Here is a 26,604-nt window from a genome sequence, read left to right on the forward strand (position 1 = left end):
CACACTATTACAGTGTACTATGGTGGGGGCTGCCTGAGCTGTAGAGGGGAGGGGGAGATATACCAAATCAGTGGCTTTTGTTTTCCAGATGTTTCAGCTGGGTCCTTCCGTGATTTATGGTTCTAATTCATTTTAGGAACCCAGCGGGGAGGTCTTCTGGTTTTACAGCAGCCTTGAAGCAAGAGTGTGTCTCAGACGCAGAAGGGTGGGCAGAGGGAATGAAGAGTGGGAGGCATAAGTTTACATCTATACAATCTATGTAGCAGGCCTTATAAAGAGTTCAGTGTATATATTTTATACATGCAGTATTTGGATAATGGCATCCTTTTTATGAGTGAATGTGATAGTGGTGATCGCAGAGATCTTGAAACGCTGTTTTGTTAACAAGTCCAGTTTCCAGTTCGCTTGCAGTGTCATTGTATCTGGTGTTGTTACAGATTGCACTGTCGGTGCTGATTGCACTGTCGGTGCTGATTGCACTGCCTTTCATACAGATAGGCACTAGAGGGGGCATCCATTAAAGCTGTAAATGAAAGGTAACATTGACCACAAAGTGAACATTTGAAAAATCACAGTTGCCTCTCTCTGGATGCTGACACTGATGGGGTTAAAACACTGTCATCCTTCTGTCTACACCAAGCAGCTGCTTTAGCAAGGCATGATGGGAGGTTACAGTGTATCAGATTAGCTTCCTGCAGCAGATGTTTCCACCTCACAGATAATTGTTGTAGGACTCTTTGGCATGGAGTGGTTGTGGAACAGCTGAACATCATTTCCTTGGTCCAGGAAGCACTTGGTGGATATTGTATGCTGGCCTGTGCTCATAGGGGTGTCCGTCAGAGTTCAGTGCTGCCCCCTGTCCTGACAAAGGTCCGATGGTAGAAGAAGTATAATTATAGAAATGGTAAAATAGAACTTTTCAATAATTTTACCTCCTACATCTACCCCAACTCTTCCCTTTGTCCATAAGAAATTCATTTTCAGAGTCCTTCATTTTTTTTTTTAATTCAATATTTCCAATAACGACATAGCAATTACATCAACAATACAATAAACAGTACAACAAGTAAAAGATTCCTTCATTTTTTAAAGCCATCTTTTTATTTTTCATAAAGCTTTGTACAGATGCGTATTGTTTAAAAAAAAAAAAAAATTTGGAAATACCTGAAATATCTTTTTTTTTGGTCTCTCAGTGGAAATGCAATTGTTTTTTCCACTCCAGTGCTGTATTCTGGCTTTCTGAGCAAAGGCCACACCTGTCCTCTCAGGTGTCCACAGTGCTGGAAAAGAAAGGAGCATTAATGACCTGGTTTCATAGATTACAGAGAGCACTGGACAGTGTGGTTAGATTCTGGTCCTCTCCAGTGCTCTATGCTGCCTGTAAAGGCCACGCCAAGCATCTCAGGCGTGTGCAGTGTTGGAGAAGAAAGGAGCATTAATGACCTGGTTTCATAGATTACAGAGAGCACTTGATATAACAGGTTATCAGACTCCTGTGCACTCTGGTCCTCTCCAGTGCTCTATGCCAGCTGTCTGAGTAAAGGCCACGCCAAGCATCTCAGGTGTCTTCAGTGATGGAGAAGAAAGGAGCATTAATGACCTGGTTTCATAGATTACAGAGAGCACTGGACAGTGTGGTTAGACTCTGGTCCTCTCCAGTGCTCTATGCTGCCTGTCGGAGTAAAGGCCACGCCAATCATCTCAGGTGTGTGCAGTGTTGGAGAAGAAAGGAGCATTAATGACCTGGTTTCATAGATTACAGAGAGCACTGGACAGTGTGGTTAGATATTGGTCCTCTCCAGTGCTCTATGCTGCCTGTAAAGGCCACGCCAAGCATCTCAGGCGTGTGCAGTGTTGGAGAAGAAAGGAGCATTAATGACCTGGTTTCAAAGATTACAGAGAGCACTTGCTATAACAGGTTATCAGACTCCTGTGCACTCTGGTCCTCTCCAGTGCTCTATGCCAGCTGTCTGAGTAAAGGCCACGCCAAGCATCTCAGGTGTCTTCAGTGATGGAGAAGAAGGGAGCATTAATGACCTGGTTTCATAGATTACAGAGAGCACTGGACAGTGTGGTTAGACTCTGGTCCTCTCCAGTGCTCTATGCTGCCTGTCGGAGTAAAGGCCGCGCCAATCATCTCAGGTGTGTGCAGTGTTGGAGAAGAAAGGAGCATTAATGACCAGGTTTCATAGATTACAGAGAGCACTTGATATAACAGTGTTATCAGACTCCTGTCCTCTCCAGTGCCCTGTGCTGTTTGAGTAAAGGCCATGCCAGTTGTCTCAGGTGTCTGAGATGCTGGGGAAGAAAAGGGAATGTCTGGCCAGGTCTCTGAAAATACAGAGAGCACTGGACAGCGTGCTTAGACTCTGGTGCAGTCTGGTCCTCTCCAGTGCTCTATGCTGGCTGTCTGAGTAAAGGCCACTCCAGTCATCTCAGGTGTGTGCAGTGATGGAGAAGAAGGGAGCATTAATGACCGGGTTTCATAGATTACAGAGGGCACTTGAAATGACCGTGTGATCAGACTCTGGTGCACTCTGGTCCTCTCCAGTGCTCTGTGCTGGTTATCTAAGTCAAAGCCACGCCTGTCATCTCAGGTGTCCTCCAATGCTGGGGAAGAAAGGGGTATGTCTGACAAGGTCTCTTAGATTCCAGAGAACATTAGACAGTGTGGTCAGGCTCTGGTCCTCTCCTGTGCTCTAAGCTGGCAAAGCTGAATGAAACCCACACCAGTCATCTCAGGTGTCCACAGTGCTGGGGCATGTTGGACCAGGTCCATTATATTACAGAAGGCACTAAATAGTATGGCCAAACTCTGGTGCACTCCTGTCTATTCTAGTGCTGGAATAGACCAGCTAAAGCCACCTCAGGTGTCTGCAGTGCATGGACAGAAGGGGGCTAGTCTGACCACGTCTGTTAGATTAACAAGAGCACTGAAAAGTGTGGTCATTCTGTGGTGCACTCCAGTGCTCTATGCTGGCATCGGTGAATGGGTAAATGTTACACTTGTCATCTCAGGTGTCTGCAATGCTGGGATAGAAAGATTACAGGACATACAGGACAGTGTGCTCAGATGCTGGTGTCTTTTGGACCGCTCAGTCATGTTTAGGCACTCTGTGCAACTGCTCTAGGTGGGAATGCAGGTTGGTAGTACGGTATCCCTCTTTCTGAGTATATAGTTCTGTGAATTCAGTTGGGTTTTAAATAAAGAGTGCAGGTTTTCTATGACCATGTTTTCTCTATGGTTTGTAAATCATGTGACTACCCTCCACCTACTGTACTCTAGCACAGTTTATTTCTTACCCGACATTCTGTGCATGTATGACTTTTTCTAAAACGAGCTAAAGCATAGTTCTAGCTCTGTCCCCACCCACCTTATGCTAGCCACACCCATGACAATTGACTTTTTTTTTTTTTTCTAGGTTCTTTTACCCATTCACATAATTTCTTGTCCTTAGAAGGAGCCCATATTTCATGACAACCAATCAGAAACTCCGTTTGACCAATGCTGGGAAAAGGCTTTGTCTGTTTGCTAGTCATGTCCTATAGAATATCACTGCTCTTAACTTTTTTTTTGTTTTTTTTTTTGTTAAATAAGCACATATGAGTTTATTTAGTATTCCACATGTTTAGAATTCCTTTGCCTCAGTCTCTTGGGCATAATCATGATTTTGAGGGATAATTTATTCTCTGTATATTCACATTTTTCCTAAAGGGGCCATGGAGAGGCAAAATGAGAACATTGCTCTTTACACGTCATTTACCTTCCAGCGATGGCAGGCAATAAGTCATGTCAGTGGGTCAGCTAGTTCTATCCAGCTGAAAGTAGAAGGAAGGCTAAACTATAAACCAACTTAAAAAATGCCTCCATATTGTCCTGCATACATTTGCTAATAAACGGAAGAGTAAATAGAGTTTTTTGATTGGTTTATTGGTCATGTGATGGGAACGCTCCAACTCTCACAAAAAGCAGTGCATGCCGTACGTTCTCTCAGCGCACACTATTGCAATGCGGTGGTGTGAACTGTCCAGGTAGGGGGCATTTTGCCTTGTCTTGTGGTGGGATTCCGCCGGATTAGCCACCCAACACCTGGTGTGAATAGACCCTAAGGAACCTTTGGCAGATTTTCCCACTCTATTAAAAAAATATTTGGTGACCAGAAAAGGGGGAACTTAAGACCTAGACACAGGAAAATCCTGAAGCACTCATTACTCCTTCCTAAAAAATGTAATGGTGTCATAATGCACTGATGTTTATATGTAGGATCCAGAGTAAAATGTTCCTCAACTCCTTCATGACAGACGGTAAAACTAATCCTAACGCCTGAACACAATTTTGCAACTTTGACCTGTGTTAGAAAAACTGTACCTATCACAGCAACTACTTTGTGTATCCAGATGGATTATACCATGTTTTTTTTCAGGACAAATTAGGCTTTCAGTACAGCAATGTACTTTTTACTGATCTTTACACGGCATTGATCCATAGACAAGAATGCACTTATATATTCAGATCAGTGAAAATGTGGTCCTTTTTTCTTTACTCTGTGCTATGGAAGATGCATATAAAAGGAAGGGCATATATGTATATCTGGCCATGAAGTATTTATTACAGGTACTTATATAGCGCCGTCAATTTATATATATATTGTACATCCACATCAGTCCCTAACCCTCAAGGGGCGTACAATCTAAGGTCCCTAACTTACAGTCATACATACACATACTAGGGACAATTTAGACAGGAGCCAATTCACCTACCAGCATGTCTTTGCAGTGTGGGAGGAAGCTGGAGTACCCAGAGGAAACCCACGCAGGCACAGGGAGAACATGCAAACTCCAGGCAGGTGATGCCGTGGTTGGGATTTGAACCAACAACCCTAGTACTGCCAGGCGGAAGTGCTAACCATTTAGCCACACTGTGCTGCCCAGTACCCAGTATACCTTTCCTGTCACTTCCCTTGAAGTGCTCAACTGCAGTCAGGGGCGGACTGACCATTTGGAAACTCGGGCACTGCCCGAGGGCCCGGGATCAGTAGGGGGCCCCATGAGATGCCCCTGGTACCTTTTTCATAGGCTTTTTTGAGTTTGGGCAAGGACACAGGGGCCCCATGATCCCTTATTGCCCAGGGGGCCACATAAGTTGTCAGTCCGCCCCTGACTGCAGTATATATGGATGTCCTCATGGCTGCTGTTTGCATGACCCATCAGGCACACCTTCGCTTCTCAGGTGACATCAGGCCAAATGTGTGGGTATAACCATATGATTTTGGGATGTAGATACATGATCAATATTGAGTTAGTACCGGGGCCCCCGGGTAAGGGCTGATCAGAGGTGTGTATGCTGGTTTTGGCAGCACTATGCAGTATGTGTGTATAACAATATTTTACTGTCACACAATGTGGGAAGATATAGAAGACAGATAGGGCACTGAACTGCAAAAGGAGTGTAAAACTATTCTTATTAATGAAGAAAGTAAAATGAGAGATCGTAGTATTATTATCCAGGGTTCATATAGCGCCAATCAGTTTGCACAGCGCTTTGCAAAATAGAGATAGACAGTACAGTAGTTACAATACAATTCAATACATGAGGGCTAGGAGGACCTTGATCCTGAGAGCTTACAGTCCTATATGGAGGGGCAGGGGGTACGAAGGTAATAAATGTGAGGGGTGAGCTGATGGAAAAGGTAATGACTCATGTATGTGACTCCGTGAATGATAATGTTTATCAGTTTGTTTGTTTTTCTGCAAATATTGAACAGAAGATAAGGGCCCGTTTACACTACAGGCAGTCCCCGGGTTATGAACAAGGTTCTGTAGGTTTGTTCTTAAAGCGGAGCTCCACCCAAAAGGGGAAGTTCCGCTTTAAGCCTTTGTTCCCTCTCCCTCACTAAGGATTGGCACCTTTGGGGAGCGGGTAACCGAATTTGAAGCAGATGTTGTCCTCTCCCCCCCCCCCCCCCCCTTTCTGGTAGTCTTCTGGGAGACATGACAGGTCCCAGAAGACTACGGGACCATTCACAAAGCTCAGCGCTTCTCGTGCATGCGCAGTGGGCACCCAGCTGTGAAGCCACAAGCGGTCAGAGCCGGGTGCCCACACTGAAGATTCCGGTGCCAGGGAGAAAAGACGGCCGGTGAAACCAGCGGTGGTGAGGACACTGCTGGACCGAGGGACAGGTAAGTGGCTGTACTTTAAAAGCCAGCAGCTACAGTTTTTGTAGCTGCTGACTTTTATTCATTTTGGTTTTTTTAGGTGGAACTCCGCTTTAAGCTGAATTTGCATGTAGGCTGGAACAGGTACATTTTTTAAGCGTAACTCCAGCCAAAAAAAATTATTTCTAAAGTTTTGAATAGCATAGGGAAGGGTTGACTTACCATGCAGTGATGTGGGATTGCTGACAGGTCCGCCACACAGTAGGTGGCAGCAAGATGGCCGCCTGGCGGTTTCTGGGACCAGCGTGACTTCACAGTGCCTCCATTCTTAAGTATGAGATGTATGTGAGTTGAATGTTTGTAACTCAGGGACTGCCTGTATTACTTTGAAGTAAAATGCGTTGCAATACTATTGACTTTGAATGGCATCTAAATACACTGAGGCGGTGTCTCTGCAGTCTTGCATGGCACAATACACAATAATGAAGTACGTTGCGTTACAAAATGTAAGCCACATCCAAATTTTGGGACATTTTGTTGCGTTGGCAGCCCATTATTTTCAAGGAGATGTAAAGTTGTAAATGGGCCCTAAGGGAGGTGCTGTTGAAGTCACCAACCCATTATTTCCTTTACCCATGTAAAAGAAGAGAAGCTTCTCCGAAACCCGTCCACAATGTGTCCTCTCCCTGCACCGAAGCAGCATGTTCCTTGGAGGCACAGCGTACAAAAAGCAGAGCAGAAACATGTTCCATTGCATTATGGGAGCTGTCTTTAAAAAAAAAAAAAAACTTTATATATACATTTCTGCACACAAAAATGAGAATTCGCAGCATGCCCCCTTGTTAGCAGTTTGCCTCTCCCACCCCCCCCCCCCTTCCTCAGTGTATGTTGGATTTGTAGGCAGCTTGTTAGATATATTGGCTCTCACAGAGTAGTTGTGTGACCAGATCCATGGATGTAGGAGCACTGATCTATGTTGTTAGCGATCATACGGGAAGGATGTGTATCTAAGTACTTCTATATATGGCCGTGTTCTCTGTATCACATGTCCCGTCATTTGGCTGCTGGATAGAACAGCTAATCCCATTTCATCTCCCACACTGTCCATTCTAATCTCCAGCCTCCAATCATGCGTTGGAGCTGCTTTCTAGTAGACTATTCCGTGTATATCACTGAACGAAGTTTGTTCTCTCTTGTTTGGCTGCCCACACATAAACAGATTTTGAGTTGGGTTTGATCTGTTAAACTCTCCCTGACCAGATTTAATGTTAATGTAACATTTAGGTAGATTATTACACTTTGCTGAGTTGATCGATTAGGTCAATAAAGTAAAATTGATGCAGGGCTTGCATAAAAGACAATCCGTCATGAGAGAATAATGGAACGGCCATTGCTGAGCTCTTTTGAGAATGCTAGTTCCTCAGTCGTATCGCCTTGTCTTTAATGCTGAGCCACTGACCCAGAACAGGCATATTTCTGTACAGTACTGACACTTGTTTACAGCATGTTTGATCTTGGTTTGTGACCTTAAAAGAGCTTAAATCCCAGCCCCAGTATTATTTACAGCAATAAATAAGAGCCCTGCAGGGGTAAAATATTAAAAGCAGCTTTTTATTTCTCTCTGATTCCTGGCTCCACACATCCAGCGTCACTCCTCTTTCAAGGTGAATGATGCTCAGCATGATTCAACTCACTACCTATGAGTGCAGAGTGTCAAAGTCCTGCCACCTGGGAATGTGTCATTAGGCCACCCTGAACTCACATGAGAATACTGTAAAGGGTGGTGTAATGTCATTATGTGGTGCCACTCTCTGAGGGATTGAGGACCCATCCACTGATGGAGGAAGAAGAAATGATGTGACTGGACCAAACACACACAAAAGAGGTATGTATAACGATTTTTAAAAAGGGGAGTAAATTTCATTATTCTAATAGTTGTACCTGTGTAATAATAAAAAAAATACAAGAAAATGGTACCCATCTACACACTGCTTTGATATATAGTGAGCCCTTCCCAGTAAAAATGGCTTCTGCTTGGTCTCCTACCCATGGGAGAACCCCCTCTAAGATGTTTCACCCAATATTATTATTATTATTATACAGTATTTATAAAGCGCCAATAGTTCGCTCAGCGCTGTACATTACAAAGGGGGACAGAACATGTGACAGAACAATACCAATACAATGCAAAACATGAGGGGATTGAGGGCCCTGCTCTTTCAAGCTTACAATCTAGGAGGGAGGGGATAGTGGTACAGGAGGAGATAGCTGTGGGGGATGGAGTGGTAGGAAGAGTGGAGGAGGTCGGTCAAGTTAGCAGGGGGTGGGGTAGGCTTCCCTGAAGAGATGGGTTTTCAGGGTGCGCCTAAAGGAGAGGAGAGTAGGTGATAATCTGATGGGTTGGGGCAGGGAGTTCCAGAGGATGGGTGACACCCTGGAGAAGTCCTGGAGGCGGGCATGGGAGGAGGAGACCAGGGAACTAGAGAGAAGGAGGTCTTGTGAGGAGCGGAGTGTGCGTGCTGGGCGGTACTTGGATATTAGGTCAGTGATGTAGTTCGGGGCAGTAGGGGCTTAATCATAGAGGTCTGTACGTTTAAGCCCCTATTTGGGGGAAACCTGCTAGAGAAGGTTCTCCCACGAGTAGGAGACCAAGCTGAAGCCATTTTTAACTAAGTGAAGCTTACTATACTGTATGCCAAGGCAGGGTGTGGATGAGCACCATTTTGCTGTAGTCCTTTATATGTCTGATGAACCAGTGTTCATCCCAACCAACACCTGGAAACCCTGTAGTCAGTCATTTGGGATAACAGAGGGCCATTTAAGCGGTGTCCATTCACACTCAGAGCCGTGACTCGGTCCCGCCCTCTCCTGATTGGCTCACCCAGTGGTTTCTGCTGCTGCCTCAACCAGTCAGAAGTGAGAGTCCCCAGAGAATCCAGGCTCTTGTGGACATCTCTGGATCAAGAGGGGGCTCAGGTAAGTGTTGGGGTGGGCTGCTACACACAGAAGTTCTTTTTTTTACCTTCATGGTTAGAATGCATGAAGGTAAAAAAACCTTAAGACTTTAAAACCACGTTAATTAAGCAATTAACCATTTAAACGCCACCTGTCTTTTTACTGAGAAAGAGGAAACTCATAATCTTAGCAATAACAATAATGAATTTAGAATAAACGTCTGCAACACGAATTGTCACCCCAGACAGGTATGTTCAGAGATTTATATTACAATAGCACTTCTTCAAGAGACAGGAATTCTTTTAGTTTACTTTACAGGATAGTTAGTATGGGGCTGCGATCATATTTAAGTTTTTGACCGGACTTCCACTTTAAAGTACCCTGGCTTTCTCTGAGCACTAAAATGTGAAATCAAGCCAGTGTCCATAGACAAGGCAATACTAACAGGATAATAGGCAGCACTGCTTTCATGTGGGCAGCAAAAGAAATAAAACCCCTTCAATAATTTATTGACTTTTTGCAATTTTCTTTGATTGTGAATTATTTTATGAGTGTGGTTTTGACTGCGGATGTGGACAATGAGTGCTTTTGGCAATATGGGAATACCTCAATTTTACTGATCTGCATTTATAGTCATATAATACAACATATAGTAGTAATTTACTCATGGAACCTGCCCGTTGTATAGCGGAAACTGGTGTTCTAAATATTACAAACAGACTGCATTAGTAAGAAAAATGTCCAATATATATATATACATATATAGTGAATATCCGTAATAAATATATATATATAAATCATATAAAGTCCCAAATAATGGTGCTATTGATGAAAAAGTGTTCAAACGAAATCCACCAAGTGTGTCCACCACCAAATAAAATGAATAAACTCACCAGAGCAATATGCTGATAATATTATAAATCAGCATAAGCGCTTTCTGCTCTGGGAGCAACGATCTGTAGACTGTTGAGACAAAGCTTGGCTTGGAAAACGATCTCCACTACCCTGGGAGCAATACTCTGCAGTAGAAACTGACTCTGTAGATCCACTTCATTCAAACACCACACCTTCCAATGGGTATTAGGATAGCCACTCGGAAATATAAAGAACAAAAGCTCATGGTGCAGTACCTCTAAAATCATTACTTTATTAAAAGCTCATCACACTTACAAAGAACGGTGTCCCAGCCGTCACCAGCACAATCAGCATAATCAGATGTAATCACAACAAACCCAGCCTCATAGCACATGCGCTGTACCGACCACTGGGAACGTGCTGACGTCACACCAATCAAGCCCCGCCCTACGTGTTTCGTCATCGACGTCCTCACGGACTGGTGTTCTGCTAGTCTGAAACAGTAACACCGCCACTGTTATGCTGCCAATTTTATTTGTGACTTTTTCATGATAAACCTTTCTTTACACATGCATTAAAACACAACAGTGTAAATCTTCCCTCAACCATTAGAGAGTCCACTGGGAAGATTTCACCTCTGCTGTTAGTAACTCCATTCCATTTCACCAGACTACAGGGAAAGTGCTTCCTTTACTGTTGGGTCCGAAATGATTTGTTTATATTAAGAATTGAACGTTAGTGTGTGATGGCTGCAGTGAGCGAGTGGAGACTAGGTATCTTCCCATGGAGACTCCAAATGGTACATTATATGACCAGCAGTATGTAGACCTCTTACCGTCACATCATAAGAATTTGTTGGACATCCCATTTCAAAACCATGCACATTCAGATGGTGTTAGCCCCGTTTTGTACCTATAAAGCCTCCAATCTTCTGGGAAGACTTTCAACACGATTTGGGAGTGTGCCTGTTGGGATTTTGCTTGTTAGTGAGGTCAGGAACTGATGTGGGATGAGAAGACCTGGCCTACCATTAGCATTCCAATTCATCCCAAAAGTGTTCAGTAAGGTTGAGGTCAGGGCTCTGTGCAGGTCTCTTGGGTTCCACACCAAACTCACCAGACCATGTCTTTATGGAGCTGTCTTTGTACACTACACACTGGAACAGAATAGGTCTTCCCTAAACTGTTACCACAAGTCAGGTGATACAACATTAAAAGTACCCTTCTGGAAGTGCCTGAACTCAAACATTTGGAGGGGCATCCACAAACTTGGCCTTTTAGTGTACATGGCTTGTGTGGTCTCTGCATAGACTTAGCCATGCCTCTCCATTCTCCCTTGTATGATGCTGTAGGGAGAGCATCTTCTCTCCCCATTCCCCTTAAAATTGAGAATAATTCTGTGAGGTGTCAGGATGGTTGGTGTAACCCTGCAGGACACATTTACTGGAATTTAGGAAAGTGTGGTTTAGGGCAGTCATAGTCATGTATTATCTATCAAGACTGGCCAGTAATGATCTATTTCTTCTCTTATGGCAGGCTGCTGTTGAAACTTCTACAAATGACAGAAGACTTCTTAAAGACACAGAATTTATATGGTAAGGAACATCATTTATGCCTTTTTGGTAATACAATCTGTTTTCACATTCCAGTTTTACCTGTAGAAGTGGCAGTATGGGAGCTTCCAGTGCTGAGGGGCTCTGAGGCTGTATATTACTGACTGGGAACTAGCATGAACAATTGGAATGTCAGACCTTTCAGCCCTCACTGGTGTCATGCTTATTCCAGGTCAGGTTAGGTAGAGAGATCAGAACCAGGATAACAAACTTGGCATATACTCATTTAAAAGCAAGGTCAGCAATGGCAGCTTCTATGTATCCAGTCACAAAGGTTCTCTTTAAAATTTGTCTGATGCAATGATCTGTCACATGCTGATGCATGTAATGCCCACATGAAGTTACAAAAATAGAGATGCAGCCGGACATTGTACCAACAACTTTAATTTCCTAGTCTTATGGGCAGCACAGTGGCTAAATGGTTAGCACTTCCGCCTGGCAGTACTAGGGTCAAATCCCGACCACGGCACCACCTGCCTGGAGTTTGCATGTTCTCCCTGTGCCTGCGTGGGTTTTCTCTGGGTACTCCGGTTTCCTCCCACTCTCCAAAGACATGCTGGTAGGTTAATTGGCTCCTGTCTAAATTGTCCCTAGTACGTGTATGTATGTAGTGAGTTAGGGACCTTAGATTGTACGCCCCTTGAGGGTTAGGGACTGATGTGAATGTACAATATATATGTAAAGTGCTGCGTAAATTGACGACACTATATAAGTACCTGAAATAAATAAATAGTCTTATCATGAGGTCTAAATGTGTCTGTGAAGCCTAGTAGGCAGAGACCCTGTGCTGTTAGTAATTAGCACACAGTATGTGGAATGGTCAGACACATGCCCCCTATCTTCCTCTGCAATACATGTCTGAGTGAGAACACTTGTGATGAGGAGTATGGCTGTTACTCAGCTCTGCCAGCTTAGGCAATTGCAGTGTAAGCATTTTCACAGATACTCTAAGAGCTGATTGGAGGAAAGATATACACACACACACCCCCTCCCTTCAACACAGCTCACAGGAACAGAACTGAGGCTGTCAGTCTGCTGGAGGTCCCTCCCCTGTCACCATTTTTCTCTTGGTGTCAGGAAAACTTGTCAGAAGTGACTCATACAAATAGCAGAGGAAGGAGGCATCAGACAGAAATGACACTTAGTGCTCTTAACTGAGACAAGTACACACTATTGCTATTACAATACCGATGTATGCTGTGAACATAGAACTCCTTTAAGCATGCTCCAAGGAAAAAAGGCAATGCTTAGCTTTGGTGTTTCTTCATAGGTCACCTAAACACTGATATCTAGAGTTTAGTAAAGGTATGGAGCCATTTATTCTTTTATATATGTTGGGAGTGATTTTATATGCAGATTTTAAATGGGGTTTCCTGCAACTAACACGTTGTTTCATACAGTGCTTTCTCCAACCTTGAAACAAGAAAAAATGAGCTACAAAATCTTTCAGTGTGCAGGTTTTCATGCTGTCACTTACTGTGACTCTTATGCAGGCAATAGATGGGTCGAAAATCGGCCGATTTTCGGATCGTTAGTGGGCTAATTGTTCAGCCGTTTTTCGGTATTTTGGCAGATTTTTTTTATCGGTAAAGTTGTAAAAAAAAATCGCCCGATTTTGCCGATCGGCCGATTTTTGCGGCAATGATGGGCAAATTGGCCGATTTTTTACTGATAAAAAAATCTGCACATGAGCAGTGACCTGCAAGAGGAAGACAAAAAGAAGAAAAAGAAGAAGAGGATGAAGAAGTAGAAGAAGAGGATGAAGAAGAAGAAGAAGAAGAAGAGGAAGATGAAGAAGAGAATGAAGAAGATGATGAAGAAGAAGAGGAGGATGAAGAAGAGGAAGAAGAGGATGATGAAGAAGAGGATGATGAAGAAGAGGATGAAGAAGAAGAGGATGAAGAAGAAGAGGAATTTCAGTCCAGCAAAAAAATGTCCCTGCAGAGAGCTCCGCTATTTCTTTGACAGTTCCTTGACATTTACATCGGTTGCAACATTGTATCTATTTGTTTCCGAATAAAAACATCTGTATCCAAAATGGATACAAATACATTGTTGCAACCGCTATAAGTGTCAAGGAGCTGTCAAAGAAATAGCGGAGCTTTCTGCAGGGACACTTTTTGCCGGCTGTAGACGGGATGAAAATCGGCCGATTTTTTTTTTTACCGCTGCTGGTAACGTCGGCCGCTTGAACGACCGATTTTTCATTTTTGTAAAGAAAAATCGGCCGATTTTCGACCCGTCTATGGCCTACATTAGTTAGCTGAAACACCTTATGATCTCTCTCAGGTAATCTTGGTGGTTGTGAGTTATTTTTACTGCTAGAGAATGTCTGTAGATTGTGAGAGAGTTGTCTGCAAGGCTGCTGATCAGAACACATTGGTCTATGGCACGTTTGTATTGCTGGAAACCTTGATGTAAGCTAGATTTCCCCATTGAAGGCTCACCGGGAGCTAGGCACGCTCCAGCATCCTGGGAACAATGCTGACAAATTGGGACAGACAGAGGCCGTCTCCGATGCCATGTGGCTGCACTGGTCTTCAGTCCTGTGTGGTAATATGTGGACTGGCACTGGGTGCCGTCAGCTGGCAGCACTACACCCGTCCTTAGGCCCGCTATGCGGTAATGTGTGAACGGTGAGTGACGTCTGTCAAGTCATCTGGGATTCCCCCCTCCTCCCATGCAGCTGCTGTGCGCTCTGAGTCACTGGAATTACATCTTAATAAATCAATCCTGCCTCCGAGACAAACCTGTTTTACTGCCTAATCTTTTTCTTATTGTAGGAATTGCTGAAAAGGTTAACCCTTGTAGGAGCCGAGCGAGGCTCCGTACACTGCACATGCTCTCCGGTGTGCTCTGGGCATACAAGTAGCAGGTGACCCACTGTACTGGTACTTCTTGGGGATGGTTGCTTTTAAGTAAAATCTATATTTTATCCTAGCGAACAGGAGTGTTACAGCAGATCATGGAAAATACAAGCAAGGTCCCTGCTAAGATACAGTAAACCAAAATGTGGTATTTCAGTTGTAGATGGACATTGGTGGGTCACTCATGGACTCCAGTGGTGAGATCTCTTTGCTATTCCTGGTTGTGTTTCTGGTTTTTATGTTGCCACTTACATCTGTTACCTTCTCAGTAACTTAAAATCAGTCAGATCTTAACTTAATACCTTTGTTTAGTTTCCACTAGAGTTGGCTTGAGTTAGATTTTCTGATATCATCTCACTTTCTGTCCTGGTGTCACTAGAAGAAATGAGGGTGCTGGTGTCAGGGGGACAGGAAGATGCAAGGCAATAATGTTGTGACAAATGTTCTAACCCTGCCTGATCCTACTAAATGAATTGAAGTTTTGTTGCTGATTCTTTTTCCTTTAGAGCAAGATCTCTTACTTGTCACTAGGACAGCAAGTAAATCAACCCAGTGGGGGCACAAGTGTCAACCTCCTCCTTACAAAGCTAGTTCCTCCATCGTCCATTGAGGGACAAAGCAATCCAGAAATGGTTGGGTTATAATGCCACCTATAAGAGGTTGGGACACTGGCAAACAGAAGTATCGTAAGCCAGCCTGGTATAACCCTCCTCTACCCAGCTTGCTTCTGTCTAATTCTTGCTATCCTTACAATTGGTTTTTTTTTGGAATAAAAAATTCCTATCGGGGATCTGTTCTTCTGGAGTGATCCAAGAAGTTTTCTTTTATCTTAGTCACACCATTTTGTTAGTCTAGTTCACTTTCAAGTTATGTTGGTTAGAACTGGTGGATACTGGTGGGTTCCCACAGCCTTGCACTTGTTCAGACTCTGTGTTTCTTCCCCCTGGGTGATAGCACGTCTCTCCTGATATGAAGCACCATGTTGTTCCTTTGGGGTCTCCCTTTAGCTGTGGGATTTCCCCCTTGTCTTTCTAGGGTTCTCCTCATATGACTCAGATTCAGGGTTTGTCCTTGGGGCACCTCTGTGCTCTAAAGGTCTCCCAGTACATTGGTCAGGCCTGTTATCACCCCTCAGTTCAACATCCTTTTGGATATCCCAACAGTTTTTGAATTCCTGTGTCCTTCAATGAATGATGGGGAAATAAGGATTGTTCTTACTTTTGTTTTCTTTTGAGTCCATTGAGGGACATAGGTTCCACCCACATACTGAAGCATGCTGGGTTATACAGGGGCTCTTTATGACTCTTCTGTTTACCAATGTCCCAACCTCCTGTAGACAACAGTATAACAAATGTTCTCTTAATGGACTCAAAGGAAAGGACTTTACCCTAACTACAAAAATTCTATTTTTCTGGCTAGAGTTGGGCAGTCCATTTTCCAGTTCTATCTTTTCTCACTGTCTGTTCTATCTGTGCAGACCTGGAATGGGTGTTTTTCATTGAATGGCATCTACAGAAAATTGACATACCACATTTGGAAGGGCTGACACTATAGAAAGCTGCATATTGTGTAAGTGGCTCTATTGATCTGCCGCTTAGAGGTGAAGGTGCATGACCTGCAATAAATTAGTTGTGGTTTGTAGACTTATGGCAGGGCTTGTAATTGGAAGATTTCAGAGCAGATGGTCATGTCATATCATTTTGGACCAGAAACCCAACTCATTAATAATATTTGCCAGTTTCAGTATCACTTAGCGAATCGTCGTTCCAGTCACACAACAGCCATCTCTGTAACTTTCAGGAGCTTTTTTTTGTTTGGAGAAAACTGTCTACTTTTGTAATAAGTTCTTGTAAGTATTGGATGTACAAAAGAAGATTTGTATAAAAAAATGAAACTTTCCCATCAGATTGGGTATGGTGATAACATGAGGGGTTCACAGTGTGTGACATTCCCCTTTATAAAGTATCATTTGACATGTTAAAAAAAAATAAACAAAATGGAGAACAAAGCCCGACAGAGAGGTGGAGGGACAAAACATATCACCCTGCCTAAGGGCTATTCTAGACAGATTGTTCTGCCACTGGGACATCAGTGAATGCAGAATCGTCAAGATGGGTCCACCTTGCTGGGGTGGAAAGCTGCATAATCTTACCTGCAAGGCAGCAACATCTCACTGGTCCGGCCAGCCAGAAAGCCACTTCATACAAACTGATAAGTGGTCTCTTAGAGATTGTTGCTTGCGAGCCTGACACAGTCCATAGAGATGTGGTCCACGTGTTGTCATCTTTCTTTTCCTCCCAGATCTGTGCAGGAATCAACTGTTGGCCAGGAGCACATGCCAATGGAGTCCATGCACTGCAGCTATTCCACCTGGTGGTGCAAGCAATAAGCATCCTACCACTTTAATCCTCTTAATTGCACAACAGAGTGTGATTGTCAGAGATGAAGATACTATGGTACTTTGTTTGCTAGTTGGGTCTACATAGTAGTCTAGGTAGAGTCCCAACAAACTGGGGCCTGTACAAGATATAGACCAGCCTTTCTCGACCAGAGTCATATGGAACCCTAGGGTTCCTCCAGAGGTTGTTGGTGGTTCCTGTTTGCCTCTCCAGTGGGTAACTGGAAGGAAGAATGTAGCAACCGAATGCATGTACTCCTGCGCTGAACTGTGGACTCCCCGCTATTGGTATCCCCACATAGATTAGAGAAATGCAGGCCTTGCTGCCCTCAACAGACCAGGGAAATCCAAAAGAAACTGTGTGTAGAAGACAAAAGGAGGGCGCACAGGCCTAGTGCATTACCTTAAAAATAGGATTTATTGATAAAAGTAAAATACTCACAATATGATCTGATGTATATCTGATTTTACATCACTTTATCTTGTGATTATTTTACTTTTTATCAATAAATCCTATTTTTAAGGTAATGCACTAGGCCTGTGCGCCCTCCTTTTGTCTTCTACACACCCTCTCCAGTGGGTAACCATTGACACCAATGCTAGCTTTAGCTATCCCTACATTCTTCCCACAGACTACCAATGTAAGAAGTGTCCTTCCCACTGACCACCATGCTACTGTAACATGAGCTGTAGATATTGTAATTGAAGCTATTTTCCAGTCTGATCTTGATAACAGAAGCAGTTGCCTTTTCAAGTGCCTCTCCATCCTGCTAGATGGTGTAATGCAAGTCCGTCAGGACAGATGACAACCCATGTCTCAATGACTACCCTGATTTCATAGCTGGCTATACAAGAGAGTTGTATGCTATAGCAGATGTTTGCTGTCAGTTAATTCCTTGATTGGTTGGTGTCCTTCCACAATAGCCAAAGGACCTTAACATGAACCTACCTTGTCATCCACTTTTTGACTTTTAAAAACAAAAATCTTATAACTCCTTGCATTCCTCTGAGAAAGTGGCCCAGCAGCCTCCACCTACACATAAAATATCACATTTGGGTTGACCGACCCTTTAACCACTTCCAGTCCGGAAACTTTTACCCCTTTCCAGTCCAGGCCAATTTTCTGCTTTCAGTGCTATCACACTTTGAATGACAATTGTGCGGTCATGCAGCACTGTACCCATGTGAATTGTTTAGCATTTTTTTGAGACAGATAAAACGTTATTTTGGTGGTATTTATTCACCACTGGGATTTTTATTTTTTTTGCTATGTAAATGTCCAAAAATTAAAAAAAAAAAAAGTATTTTTCTTATAAAATTTTGCAAATAAATAGTATTTTATCAAATCTTGGCCAAAATTTATTCCGTTATCTTTTTAGTAAAAAAAAAAACCCCAAATTAGTTTGTAACCAAAAATTTGCATTTTTTTGCATTTTTTATATTATCATTTGTGTTTTGTTTTTTTACATACTGTCACCCTAGCAGTACAGTGTCACAATGGTGACACTGTACTACTTGTGGGGGGTGATGAAGCTTTTTTTTTTTTTTACACTGATTGCTTTTACACCCATAAAGGCTGTTAAAGCAATCATTTCTCCTCTCCAGCTGCATTCTTGCAGCCATTGAGAACTACTGTGTGAGCTGTGATTGGTCACAGTTTGTCACATGGTACAAGGCTGTTGTACTACGTGTTTCACACGTAGTAAGCAATCATGTCACAAGTGACATCTTGCTTACTACTCTACATGTGATCACTGATTGGCCAATCAGTGATCACATGATCGGGACCTCGCACAGAGCTCCCGTCCAACAATCAGTTGGATTGGATCGTGGTGCTGCGCGCTCCCAGGGAGCGTGCACAAGCAGAGGTCCCGTCCAAAAATCCGTGTTCCACTGTGTCCAGAGGACACAGCGGGCACCGGATCGCGGTGCTGCGAGCTCCCAGGGAGCGTGCACAAGCAGGGGGCGGGGAGGCCGTTTATAAACTGCCACCATCTGGCCGTTTTTATACAACGGCCGGACGGGAGGTGGTTAAGTGAACCTTCAGCTGTATTTCAGAACGTAGAGGTGTAAAGCCCACTTTGTTCTAGCTTACACCTCATTATATAAGTCAGGACAGTGAATCCTATCTGGTTTGTGAGTTGTCGGTGAAGTGGCGGCTCTCTCTGATGTAAAGATTTTCCAGCATTTTACTTCTTAGCGGTTCTATTGGAAGATTACAGTCATGTTTGTCTGAGACTTTAGTAAGTGCTTTGGCGGTGTCAGTGTCTGTGGCTGCCAGAATCCTTGGCGGGATAATGAGGGTTTAGGAAACCTAGTGACATACACAGTTCAGGCAGTCTATTATTCCTAGCACAGGAACATCACCATTCCTATTTAATGGACTGGAAGATGGAGCTGTGTTTCCTTTATTACAGAATTGTGCCACGTCTGCTTTCAGCCGTTTTATGTTCCGCCTTGTGTATAAAAAGCTTCCCTTGTGCCCGCAGCCTCCTTTCAAAATGCAGCTGTCATTTTAGTGTGATAACTTAGGCAGGCTATGGAAGAAGGCGGGGTAGATTTATGGGACAGCATAATTTAAAGTTCAACTCCAACCATATAGCTGAATGCACAATTAAAGTACATATCTGGGAGCTTTCTGACCATACAAAGGATTTGTAATACTGTCTGTCCAGTCCTGAGATTTACACAGCTCTGATAGGCAGCACAGCCAGCCTGGTGACTTATTTTCTGCTGCATTTACCTGCCTGTTACCATCCTGTGATTGGGCAGTGAAAGAGCCGCAGCAGACTGATAAGGTCATCTCTCCTCCTGTCTGCACATTTGAAAGCAGGACACCTGATTGGCCCTTCCCTCTTCTAGTCTGAGCTCTGCTGTACAGGTGAATACAGGAGGATGAAATCAAATTCAAGTATTTTTATTAGTTACATTTAAAATACATATGATTTTTACTTTCTTTTTAGTGTGCCTTTTCAAACATGCTATGCTTGTCTATTTTCTCATTTTGTGAGCCTTCTGTCTTTGTGAGTTCAGTATAAAGTTGCACAGGTTCAGGGGCGGACTGACCATTTGGAAATTCGGGCACTGCCCGAGGGCCCGGGGTCAGTAGGGGGCCCCATGAGAAGCCCCTGGTAGGCTTTTTTGAGTTTGGGCAAGGACACAGGGGCCCTATGATCCCCTATTGCCTGGGGGCCCCATGAGTTGTCAGTCCGCCCCTGTACATGTTTGCTTTGTTTCTACATGCCAATAACCATTGCATGTTTAAAATGAATTCTTCACCGAATATGCCTGGGGACACACATGGCGTACCTGCAATTCCTGTAGTGTAGTTCTCTCACCTTAGCGGGGTATATAGGAAAGTGGCTGCATAATATTCACAAGTGCTGTATACTTTGCAAGGGTATATACTCCAAGAACTCTGCCCAGCGGCCGGCTTTCCATCATCCAGTAGACCGTATTTCATCCAGCTACAGATGAGTCAGAATGTTCCCAAACAGAAAGCAAATGATTTTCACATGCACCTCTGCTGATGTCACTGAGGAGCATCTAATGATCTACTACTGGAATGCATATGCCACTATCAGGAAGTTGGTCAATAGCCAAATCCCCAAAAATCTCCTATTAGTCAAATTCTAGAGAGAGTGACGTACTTCACAGTCACAGCACATGTCACGCTGACATCAATGGGCCCATATAAGGGCCATGACTTTGTGTATGATCAGAGACAACAAGAATATCGCTGTATTGGTAAGTTATCACAATCCTTTCTTGTTCCAAAATTAATATTTAATGCTAATATAAACCATCCCCTACAAAATTAAACTTCATCTTTGGGGTGAAGTTCCACTTTTCTGCTTCCTCCTCCCCTCCCCTTCAACTTTTGGAATGTTTTTTTTGGGAGGGAGCGGGTACCTAGGCATTCTGGACAGTCGTTCAGCCTCCCTCCTCTCTGCCTGAAACCTTCAGGGACATTTCACAGATCCCAGAATGCTGCGGGACCAGGGGCGGACTGACCATTTGGAAACTCGGGCACTGCCCTAGGGCCTGGGGTTAGTAGGGGGCCCCATGAGATGCCCCTGGTACCTTTTTTCATAGGCTTTTTTGAGTTTGGGCAAGGACACAGGGGCCCCATGATCCCCTATTGCTCGGGGGCCCCATTGTCAGTCCGCCCCTGTGCGGGACCATACACACAGCTCAGTGTGAAGCCACAAGAAGTCACAGCTGGTGTCCCCCAGTTAGGAGAGAAGAAGAAGCGCCTCTACGTGCAGCAGACCACTTTTAATATATAATAAAAAGTAGGAACACTCACATGGTAGTAGAGTAATAAAAGCATGTAGGGTATTGTGGTGTAGAAACACCACGTGGAACGGCTGTCACTGGTGCCTGTATCGTCCGCGTCTCAGTGGTAGGGAGCGTGGTTCAGGAGGGAGACAGATGTGGAGCCGGCCGGCATGCACGTACTCCTAAAGATGGCGGCTGTAACGCACGCTGAACCGCGGCGTAGGCGTGATGTCGTCAGTGACCAAGATGCAAAGCGACGCATTTCGGGGCATGCGCTGGCTTCTAATGGCGGAAGTGTGCTATTTTCTCAAGCAGGGGAATGACATGGCAGAAGGACCGTTCCTTTTATAATGGCTAAAGTGCCTTGATTGGCAATCAACAATTCGGGAACTGAAAAACTGGTCCAGGTGAGGATTGTGCAGGGACCCTGGACATGTACGTGTCCTTTTATTAAATATCAGCAGGTACAGTATTTGTAGTTGCTGACTGAAGAAACCACTTTGAGGGATTTCCCTTCTTCAACAGTACAAGGGTCCCCACAGGAAGATTTCCTCCCACCTTTTCTTCTGATGACAGCTGTACTTTTTCGGATTCCCTATTACTTTCGTTTTCAGTGACAATGGTCATCAGGAACAATAAAGAAAGTAAATCTACCCAGCAGAGACACAGAGAGCAATAAAATCTTAGCAGGTTCTATCCCTTTCCTATTCTATCGGAAACTGCTTTCGGCTCTGTATGCAGCTTAATTCCAAGGGACGGTTGATGAAAGGCTGGGGCAGTTGTTAGTGGCGGGTGATGACCAGTGACATCCGGTGACACCAATAATAATCAATAGGAAGGTGGAGGTATTGTTTCTAGAAACCAATCATAGTGCAGCAAGCGTAATTCAAGTGCAGGTTTATCTGATGATGGCCAATACTAAATTGTTGCTATAAGTGTTCACGTTTTTATACTTGACAGCACGATGGTGTGGCGTGATTTCTAATTTTTTTTTCTAAAAGTTTATACTGTTTTTGTAAAAGTGATATTGTGTGAATGATCCATTATTTGTATGAGATCTTTATATTTCAGGTAATAAGGGGTGCATTAATGGCACTCTACATGAAAGCGAGTCTAGGCTTTCTTTTTTTTTAAAGAATAAGGTTTTATTCAATTTACAGTTATAAAAATACATATACAAAGGTAGAATAAAGAGAGGGGCTACAACAGTAAGGCCCTTAATAACATCCTAATGACATAGGTCTATGATAGTTACAGTGAAGCGAAAACAAAAAGCGCACCAACCTTGCGCATTACCTCAGTAAGCCAAAATGTATTCGTTACAGAGTAATACTCACAAACAATGAAGTATATCAAGCATGTAAGTCCTCAAAGGGACTAGGGATAAAAGCAGCCTGCGTGAGTCCCATCATAGGAGTGGACACTCAGGGTACTTGTGTACCTGTCTTTGTGCTCCCAGCACAAAGACCGCGGTGTCACTGAGAGCCCCGGGTCCCGTTCTAACGATCGGGACCCTGGACTCCCGATTCCGGGTCACATGATCACTGTGATAGCCTCTGATTGGCTATCACAGTGATCAGTCACTATGCAGCCCGGCCCCCATGTTTTTTTTCTCTCTCTATGAATGGAGAAGAGAGAAAAAAAAAAAGATAAATATTAAAAAATAAAAAATAAACAAGAAAATACCTAGATCAAGGTTTGATCTAGTTCAGTGCCAGAGTTATTGTTTGGGTCAGGGTCAAAGGTCAAAAGGTCAGGGTTAAAGGTCAGGATTAAACAAAATTGGTATCAGTGTCAGTCAGTGTCAATGTCAGTGTGTTTTAGGTAAAAAAAAAGACAAAAACAAAATGTGCACTATTGTTTCTGGGCTGTATTACGGGTACAAACAACAAATAACATACACATATATGGTATCGCTGTGATCGTCAAGAGCTGGAGAATTTATTTTGGGTTCTTCTTTGGTGGTAGCTTATGGTAGTAACAAGAAACACACAGCTAAATTAAAAAAAAAAAAATTTTTTTTTACTATTTTAGGCCAGTTTTCCTTTGATAATAAAAAAAAATCAGGAGATATCCATTACCATTGACCACCAAATGAAAGCCAAATTTGTCCTGAAAAAAAACGCGGTATAATCCACCTGGATGTACAAAGTGATGATATGTACGGTTTTGCTAACACATGTCAACGTTGCAAAATTGTGCTTAGGCATTTACATTTGTTTTACCCTTAGGCGTGAAGGGTTAAGGTGCGTTGCGGCAATTCATTGCGGTAAGGCAACCTATTCATTACGAATGGGCTGCCAACACACCTGAATGGATGTGCAAAAGTGCATTACCTCTATGGTGTTTTGTTTTTATTTATTTTTAACAATGCAGCACACACAACTGTACGTGCAACTTCACAATGAATGGCATGACAACACACACCACCTAGAGCATATGCTTTGACATGCATTGTGTGTTCATGTGTTTTGGTGCATGTTGCCAGAATGCATACGTGTGAATGGGCCCTTACTACATATCACTGCAGCCCAGTAGTGTCAATGTAGCCGTAAGGTCCAGCGTTTTGTTGGATGTGGTAAACATGAGATCTCTGTAGTCCTACTGGTTATATCTAGGATGGGAGTTGGGTGGTGCCGCTGGTGACACGTGAATCTTTCTTAGACCATCTGAGTGTCTGGAAATGATGAGCTGTGGGAGTGGAGCTCGTATATGTGCTTATTATGGATTTAAAGTGCAATTAAGCTGTTCTTCTATTGTTTTCCACTGCTCTTGGCTCCGGTACAATCAGCATGGTGAGTTTATTGGTCTATTTCTACCAAACGGTGCTATCATTCTCCTACTCTCATGAAAGCTTTTTCGTCTTGTCAGGAGCTGAAATGGTCTGAAATGTGTTCATGGCCAATAGCGGAAAAGTGTCCAAAGTGCATGTTGAGAAAGGAGCCTTTAAGGTATGTTCATTTCAGACATCAATCACCAACGGATGTCAGCCAGTGTGGCTAGGTTTTTTTTTTTAATGGTCAAAAATATTTTCAACCTTTTTAAAATCTCAACGCTTTCATTAAATTAATACCTTTTGATCGTGCTATAAAGGTCCATGTTATAGGGTGACTACATCCTGTTCCTACCTGTACTCCAGGGTGACTACATCCTGTTCCTACCTGTACTCCAGGGTGACTACATCCTGTTCCTACCTGTACTCCAGGGTGACTACATCCTGTTCCTACCTGTACTCCAGGGTGACTACATCCTGCTCCTACCTGTACTCCAGGGTGACTACATCCTGTTCCTACCTGTACTCCAGGGTGACTACATCCTGTTCCTACCTGTACTCCAGGGTGACTACATCCTGTTCCTACCTGTACTCCAGGGTGACTACATCCTGTTCCTACCTGTACTCCAGGGTGACTACATCCTGTTCCTACCTGTACTCCAGGGTGACTACATCCTGCTCCTACCTGTACTCCAGGGTGACTACATCCTGTTCCTACCTGTACTCCAGGGTGACTACATCCTGTTCCTACCTGTACTCCAGGGTGACTACATCCTGCTCCTACCTGTACTCCAGGGTGACTACATCCTGTTCCTACCTGTACCCCAGGGTGACTACATCCTGTTCCTACCTGTACTCCAGGGTGACTACATCTTGTTCCTACCTGTACTCCAGGGTGACTACATCCTGTTACTACCAGTACTCCAGGGTGACTACATCCTGTTCCTACCTGTACTCCAGGGCGACTACATCCTGTTCCTACCTGTACTCCAGGGTGACTACATCCTGTTCCTACCTGTACCCCAGGGTGACTACATCTTGTTCCTACCTGTACCCCAGGGTGACTACATCCTGTTCCTACCTGTACTCCAGGGTGACTACATCCTGTTCCTACCTGTACTCCAGGGTGACTACATCCTGTTCCTACCTGTACTCCAGGGTGACTACATCCTGTTCCTACCTGTACTCCAGGGTGACTACATCCTGCTCCTAACTGTACTCCAGGGTGACTACATCCTGTTCCTACCTGTACTCCTGCGTTGTCACCCTGTCATACAGGCATCTGATGGAGATCACAAATGTCCATTTATACATTTCAGCACATTATGGCCAACACACATGACACAGGTATGGTCCACTGTTGTTGCCATTAGGAATGAGATTAGGCATGTTTGGATCCCATTACTAAAAAATGTGGATAGCACCACGGGATAGAAAAAAACACAGAAGAAAAAATTAAATGAATATAGCCAAAAACGAGGAAGAGCAGCTATCTGATCCTTGAAATCGAGGTGCTAAACGGGATAATTGGTCAATTAAGACAGCGCTCCTCACTAATATACCCCAAAGGCTGGCCATACATTATACAATTTTTCTTGAGACTTTTGCCTTTGATTTACCAAAAACCAAATTATATGAGGTCAAACATAAACAACACTCTCAATTGTATCCAATTAGGCAGACCCTTGCACTACATAGTTGAAGGTAAATCTAAAGGGAATTGGGCAGAAAATGGACAGAAAATTGTATAGTGTATGGCCATCCTTAGTGCAACCAAAGAAAATGTCATCAATGTTGGTGCAAATAGAGGAAAAATTGATAAATGAATAAATACATTGGTGCAACTAAAAGAATCATAAACCATGCAAAAACAGTGACTCCATAACTCTGTAAATAAATAAATCAATATTCAGAAATAAATGTCCAAAGAAAATGTCCACAAATATATATTGTGAAAAATAAATATATGTATTCTCCAAAATTCTTGTATAGATCCTAGTCTGAACCCACCTGAGTGATCCCACCAGGAAGCTGTCACTGTACTGAGCCAATCATATGTGGCCAAGACATTCCCTGCCCTGCAGCTGCACATATACAAATAATTGTATGGTGGGAATTCCTTGATTACTCGTGATTGGCCCAGTCTAGGTGACCGCTTGCTGGTGGGATCACTCAGATGGGTTTAGACTAGGAGCCGAACAAGCCTCAAATCATCCCTAGACACCATGAGGAAACCTGTCCTGATAAATGCCATGCCGCCATCACTGCGTGTACACATGAAGTGGCTGCAAAGAGGCTGCAGAGGCCAAATGTCATTCAGTTAGTGTTTAGACTAGGTTCACATATGTGCAGGTGGTGCCGCTTCGTATCCGCACGAAAATCCGTGCAGCCGCACCACCCGCACAGTGGACCCGCGGGCGGGTGCCATTAGTTCTAATGGCAATCCGCCCGCACTGGAAATCGCAGCCGCACTGGGAACTGAGGTTCCCGTGAGGGCCGTTTTCAGAAGTGCAGAGACTTCTTCCCTACGGGGCATGGGAGTCCATTCAAATGAATGGGCTCTCGTGTCTGCGCAAAATGTGGCCCGCACGGCCACATAAATGTGAACTGGGGCTTACATCTACTTTAAAAATGGGTGTTACTTGAGTAATACTATCCCTTTGATATTGGAAAACAAAAAAATTAAATCGAAATGTTGAAAAGGAAG

General features: G+C 43.7%; 1 protein-coding gene across 7 annotated transcripts in view; it reads left to right on the forward strand.

The window, feature by feature from the left end:
* PKIG (cAMP-dependent protein kinase inhibitor gamma) overlaps window positions 1-26,604 on the forward strand; it is a 118,464-nt gene that overhangs the window by 66,946 nt on the left and 24,914 nt on the right. For all 7 annotated transcript variants that reach the window (XM_089658624.1, XM_089658627.1, XM_089658622.1 and 4 more), the window contains one exon: window positions 11,502-11,560. The gene's annotated coding sequence lies outside the window, so the exon portion shown is untranslated. The remainder of the gene's footprint in view (window positions 1-11,501; window positions 11,561-26,604) is intronic.

The sequence above is a fragment of the Staurois parvus genome, unplaced genomic scaffold, assembly GCF_062004578.1.
Source record: "Staurois parvus isolate SC_StPar_1 unplaced genomic scaffold, SC_StPar_1.0 ptg001087l, whole genome shotgun sequence".
NCBI lineage: Eukaryota > Metazoa > Chordata > Amphibia > Anura > Ranidae > Staurois > Staurois parvus.